This window comes from Prosopis cineraria, unplaced genomic scaffold (assembly GCF_029017545.1).
Source record: "Prosopis cineraria cultivar Desert tree isolate PC_DT_omini unplaced genomic scaffold, ASM2901754v1 PC1415, whole genome shotgun sequence".
In the NCBI taxonomy this organism is placed as follows: Eukaryota; Viridiplantae; Streptophyta; class Magnoliopsida; order Fabales; family Fabaceae; genus Prosopis; species Prosopis cineraria.
Genome location: NW_026556740.1, coordinates 25,052 through 32,017, shown reverse-complemented (window position 1 = coordinate 32,017; position 6,966 = coordinate 25,052). Strand labels below are relative to the sequence as shown.

At 35.1% G+C, this 6,966-nt stretch overlaps 1 pseudogene; it reads right to left on the bottom strand.

Moving 5' to 3' along the window:
* Positions 1 to 1,239: 1,239 nt before the first annotated feature.
* Positions 1,240 to 6,811, bottom strand: LOC129300067 (protein IQ-DOMAIN 9-like; annotated as a pseudogene).
* Between the last annotated feature and the right edge of the window lie 155 nt (positions 6,812 to 6,966).

Genomic DNA, 6,966 nt, shown 5'->3' with positions numbered 1-6,966 from the left:
CCAAAACTCAATGTAATGGTAAATTATTTACAAAATTGACATTGATACGTACTTTTGGCACTTGTTCCAATTAAACATTGCCGAAAGCAGTGCCAAAAGCACTTTTTGTATTAGTGTATTTAGGCGGCTCTGAGGATTTACAATTTACTTTCTTGTATTTACTATTTACAATTCCATTTATCTCGATTTCCAGCCTTGCATCTCAATTTTGTATTTATGAACAAATGATCTAAATATTGATTTCTCGTAAAAATTATTTGTTTAGTTTCAAGAATTTGCAGCCAACTCAATCTAATTTCCAACCCGACATACTTGAATTTGCAACTAGGTTTCCCATTTCATTTTACAAGATTTCAACATTAAGTACATATCTCATTGTTGTCCATTAGCAAAATCTTTGTTGCAAAGGATAATTAATTTCCTATTAGCAAACTCCAATATAAATCAAATTGCTCTAACAAAAATAGTGTGTGGATTCCTCTTTTTTATGATGCTAGCTAGGCTAGCTGCACAATCATAACGCATTAAATTCCACAAAAGAGAAATTTTATTTTATTTTATTTTATAGGAGTCCTTTAAGGGCTGTTTGAGCCTTATTAACAGCTCTATTCTTAATCTGAAACATAATGGAGCTCGTTTCTTTGCCCCAGTCTGACCATCATCAACTAACTAAAAGAATTGCATTACTTTTCCCTTTTCCTAATTATAATTCTAATAATTGGATTTGATTGATTACATCTTAATTTGTGATTTTGTTCTGGCTTAATTGATTCATGGGATTGCTTGAATTTGCTGGACTAATTTCAATTAAGTTCATTTGTTTTTTCAATGATATTTCAGATTTATTTGTTCTCAAACGAAAATAACTAGCTGAAGACGTCCCTGAATGATACTCTTCCTTTAACAATACAAAAGTTTTTATTTTATTTTTTAAAATAAAAAATTAGATTCATATTAACTGCAAATGCAATGGCTGCAAGAATTTGTATGACATTAACAGGGGGGGGGGGGACGAACTCTTCAGTTGACTCTTGGTCTGTACTTTAAATATACATTATTGAGGAAGAAAATAGAAGAAACAAAAACCAACCAATAACAATCTAAAGGTTTGAATTTCACCAGCTTCCATCTGTATGTGCAGAAGAAGGGAGTAAACCGATTTGAATAATAAGATGCTTACTAGTGCTCTTCAGTTTGGCTCTTCCCATGTGACATATGCTTTGTGTGTGTGTTGTGTGTGTGTGTGTGTGTGCATTCTTTGTTAGCATCCAGAGTATTTATAGCTTTACTTCATGTGTCACAGTTTTCTCTATGTCTGAGTAAGACAATCTCCTAGCTTTTGGATTAGCCATTGTTGGCTTAACTGAAACAGCACTTTTAGATGTTGAAGAGTTCCTGTACTTTTGAACCTTGCTAGCTTGCTTAGTTTGAGACTTTCTAGGAGGTGTATTGCCAACACGGCTTTCCCATGGGCGAGCGGCGATCCAGCGGTCCTTCCAGCTCCAACCCCCAGTTAGCTTTGTTAAGTTCATAATTTCCCAGCCCTTGGTTCTGTGTAGAATTGGATCTCCACTGTACATGAATGATTCATAAGATAAGCATGTGATTTATTTGAACTGAAGATGAATCTGGGGAAGCAAATTGATTATGAGACTCATTTTGTTAGATTAATTAACCTACTTGATGAGAAAAGGCATATGCAAGGGCTCTTTCCGTTTTACTGCTGCTTCTTCTCTGTAATGTATCCTTGCAAGGATTTCCTCCATGGTTTCAGGGCCACCACACCATTCAACCTGTAAGTAAATATAGTTTAACTACTACGTTAACAGAGTAACTGAGTGGAAGGCAATGTCAGCATTATTAATTAGTTAATGATAAATCTTCTCAATGTCATCCAGATAATGGAAGTAAAAACTAATCTGTACAAAGTTAGCCAGTGAAATCTGTCGTTCAACATATCAATGTTGATGTGGAAAGAAAGAATTCCAGCATCCCATCGTTGAGATATTTAGCTTAACAAGGCATTGGACTGCAAAGCAAGAAAAGTTACCTCTAGATCATGGAGCTCTGCCTCAAGTTTTTGTTGTGACTCTAGCTTCTTCCGTCTGATCCTGTCTTCTGTCACCATACAGATTCGGCGAGCTCTAATCTCACTCTGTACCTTGCTCCATTCATGAAGATAAGTTAAAGTTGTTCAGCTTGCTTTTTAACAGAGTGACGTTGAGAGTCATGATCTTTAATTTTGCAAACCCTTTCAAACGACGCAGAGATTTTCTTGCCTAAAAGATGGAAAACAGCATTCAGAACAAAAATCAACAGCTGAGAAATAACAGAACAGTAGGGACCCAATTGATGCCCAACCCTATAGAACATCATTGAGGAGGCCCATTCTGTTATAGGTAGTAATTGGAAAGTTTCAATTAACTTTATGTATAGGGAAGCTAACTGGGTTGCCTACTCTCCATCTAGGTTATCTCATAGACTTCTGTACTTTTGATTATCCAACACCTTGGGTAAAAGGTGGTTGATGATGAAGAAGGCGAATTCACTAAGTAACCTCTTGCAATTTCTTTTTCATGAATATATGGATCAGTTCTACTAAAAAAAAAAAAAAACGAGAGATAATAGAGGCCATACTTGTGAATTAGCAGCACATATTACAAGAAATTTTAGGCCGCAAGTTACGGCTGAGCCCTTTTTTAGCCCGAAAGAATCTAGAGCTAGGCCACTACCCTAGAGTGTAAAATAATAATTCAGGCTTAAAAGGTAAAAAAACCGTCCCTTTTAAGCCCTTTTATATTTTTAAATTTTAATTATAAAAAAAATTAAATACTACATTAATTTTAAAACCCTAACTCTATTCATAGGGGTATAAAGAAGAAATATATGAAAAGCTTAATATATTTGCCACTGTTGAGGCTCTACAAAGAGAAAGATGAAATTATATTGATGTTGATGACAATGAAAATCATCAAGAATTCGTTTAATGATGATAGCAAGGTTTGATTGTTATCGGTTTTGATTTTGTGATGATGTTTTTTATTAGATTTCAATTGTTTTTATAGATTTAATGTTATGTGTAACACTTTTTTGAGATTTTAAATGTTTTTTTTTAGATTTTTAAATTAAATAATAAATAAATAATATATATATATACACGACCAAGGCCCTGAGGACTAGCCCAAGTTAACAAAAAATGGAGCACTGAAAATAATCAGGCTTTACAAAGCCAACCTACTTTGGCCTTGGGTCTTCAAGGGCCAGTCCTAATTGATGCCTCTATAATAAAGCATGCATGCATCTATGATGTGTGAATATAAGGTGCTTGTGAATATTTATACACCATATATAATATATATAATTTTCCATCTACATTTTGAAACAGATGTTACCATTCCAATTATCTAGGTGCAAGTGAATTCCTAAAATGATGGCCAAAAAGTTCCTTTCACTTAACTGCATTATTTTAACGATACTCCAACCCATCTTCACCGAGTAGATCTTTTCAAATTTATTGCTGAGGTAGGTCCAAAAGATGCCACTATGTGGGGTTGCTAATTATAATGACATTTCATGGCGCACCTAAAATGCATTATTTTCGCCCACCGTCAGTACTCTTGTGTGATTTCAATACTTAGATAAACATCAAAGATGAGTAAAAGGATTTAGATATTTTGCTTTGTTGATGTTAAAAGCCACAGAAATGGTCCTGAATTCAAACCAGGCCACCTAGAGTAACCTTCAGGAGTAAGTATCTTCATTCTTGACTATGGTTTTGGGAGGACCTTCCAACTCTTAGTAGTGAGAAATTAAGATTCATGCTTGCTTGTCAGTGTGCTGATGAAAAAAAATAAAACAAACAAAACAAGAGGATATGTTTTTGATATATTTCAGTGGATATGTAAATTTCCAATTTCTTTTGTAATTTTTTTTTTTTTAAAAAGCCCATATCACTTATGATCCTAGTAGATGAGAAGGATCATTACATATTTTCTTTCAAAAGGAAGTGATATCAGCCTGCGTTGTATAACGCAGAAATATCAGATAGATTTATTTGATGTTGTTGTAATATCTTAGACCTAACCGTAAACCTACCTAGCTGGTACAACACAATGACATATCAAAAGGAATAATAATGAAAAATGAAAAAGGAAGGCATGATTACTAAGGATTGTGCTAATAATATAAATATATAATAATAAACTCAGGTTGGAGGTTCTACTATGTTTAAGAACTCCATTCTGCAAAAAATTACAACTTGACATACCTTATAAGCCCGATATGCTGTTTGGATTTTTGTTGCAGCAATTGTTTCAACTGAGACCCCAGGTAACACCAGACTTTCACTTTTAATACCATTCTCTACACCACTAAAACCTTTTCCTCTGTGATTGTTTGACTCCACTGCACTGAGTTTCCCTGAAGGTAGATCTCCCTGTCTCAAAGTGCAAGCAGATATGGACAGAAATTTTCTTCTTACAGCAGCCTCAGACACAAAATAAGTTTTACTTTTGCATCCTAAATATTGATAAAGTGACTCACATGCTTTTTAAACAACAACGTTCATTGTCCCAAATATGAAATGCATCATGCCCAAACTCAAATTAACTTGTTTTTTTCAATACATAACTCTGCTTTTTAATCACCAGATTTAGACAAATATTGCTCATTTCAGAAAATATGGCAATGGCGAAGTTCAAGATTGACAGGAAGCACGAGATACCTTTGCTTTCTTTGAACTACCTTTTGACTTTCCTAAGCAAATCATTGTCTTAAAACAATTGCATGAACCCATTCTTGATGTGAGGAGTCCTGCGGCATTTAAAATGAACATAATACTCAGTAATCACTTACAAGTTGAAGTTTTTTAAAATCTGGTCAGCTGGCCCAAAAATGCCACAACTGACCTGTTCAAACAAAAGAAAACACAATTGAAGTTCCTGTATTCTTTATTAATCTACTCATTTATTTTATTTCATTAAATTAAAGCCTTATACCTGCTTCTTCAAACATATCCCTGAGGATTACATTAGTGTAAGAGATAGAATATTCTTGTGTAATTTAAGTTATTTATGATCAAGTCCAAATGTTTGTGTCTGCTGCCCTGTGTACATGATGCATTGTGTTATAACTGTACACATAAACAAGCAAATTCATATACATAATATTAATACATATTTTACTTCATGCATAAATACAGAAATGCAAACATATCCACATAACCACATAGATATATTATATCTCAGAGTCTTCCATCATAACAATGGCATGTTATCTTGATTCTTGTACCTAGAAAAGAAACCTAACTCACAATTAGATTTTATTATCAATTACATTAAGATCAAAGAAGCATACTCCAGTCAACCTATAGCATGGTATGTAAAATGTTAACAATTCTAAGCTATCTAGGTTGATAGAGCTGATACCAAAATGCATCCAATTTATTCTGTATGTGCTACAAGAAGAACCCCTATTGAAGAAGAAGACAGAATTAGAAGATGAAAGATGATTGAGAGATAGGATGAATCACAGAGGAATGCCATTCCATTCACTCTATTCACTTTTGTCCACATGTATAATTAACTACAATCATTATACACATGGTTCATAACAATTCCACCCGAGTAACTAATCTCTAACCACTCTTGACATTCTTCACTTCACACTTCACCTAAGTCTCTGACTCCCATCTCAGAAACCAAGTACTGATTTTGTCTTCTACTTAAGGATTTTTGTCAATATGTCTGCTAAGTGCTCTTTGGTTCTATCAAATGGATTCTAGATCACATCTTTGTGAACTTCCTTTTCAAAATGACAATCCATCCCTATATGTTTTGTCTTTTCATGGAACACAAGAACAAGACCTGTAGCTGCTCTAATACCACGGAGTGAAGTAGAAGATGAAACAAGAAAATGAAATATGATCAAGAGAGAAGAAGAAGAAGAACAGACGAATATCACTGCCTTCACTCTGTTGACTCTAATTCTGTACACGTGTAATTAGCTACTCTCCTTGTACAGTCGTACATGGTTCATAACAGTTACACTTGAATAACTAATCTCCAATTACTCTTAAGACTTAACGTCCTTCACTTCACAAGAACAACAGTAATTGTCCAGCCAGCTGAAATATATAAAAGATGTCTAAACAACTACATCGCATCTCCTTCCACATCAAATCCACATGGTAATCCATCTACAGAACCACAAAACAATCGAGCAATAGTTCAACTACTGAAAACAGAGGAAGCCTCAAATTCTTATCAGTCATCAAGATGCTAATATTCCCAAAATAACAAAGAATCTAAAGACCGCGAGAGAACACAAAACTGCATCTGGGTTTGACATACCAGAGAAGAAGCCAGAAAGTACCCAAGGCAAGAGGAACCTGCTCCCAAAGTTGAGCAACCTAGATTTCGTACGAAAAAGGAGTAGGACAATGATATCAGCAGAAGTAAATTGGAAGGAAAGCCCAGACGAGAGAGAGAGAGAATAAAAAACGAAACGTAAAAGTTCGGGGAACAATGTGGACTGCCATGGCCCAATACCAGCTTTAATTTTCCCATTTGAGATGTGTAGTAGGGAAAGAAAGAGACTTTGCGCATCTGAAGAAGACAAGACGACTGCTGATTGGAGTGGTCGAGCGTATTGAAACGCCGTAGATGGTTGAATTTGAAGAATTCAACAAAGAGAGAGTACAGCGACACCAGAACGAACCGTGGCAACATCGTGTTGGCAATGGGTTGCTTTCCTTCGTTTCTGGGTGTTGTTTTAGATTGACGAATATGTACCGAGGAAATGAAAATTTTCCTCCTGAATACTTACATGTTTTAGGGGCAAGATCAAAACTGTAGAGTCTTCGTTAAGTAACTGTAGTGAACAGATTGGGGGTTGTCGATGCGATTGGGTTCCGCTACAGGCAGGAATACTCCAAGTTTGTGTAGCCGCCCGCCACGTGGGCCATAG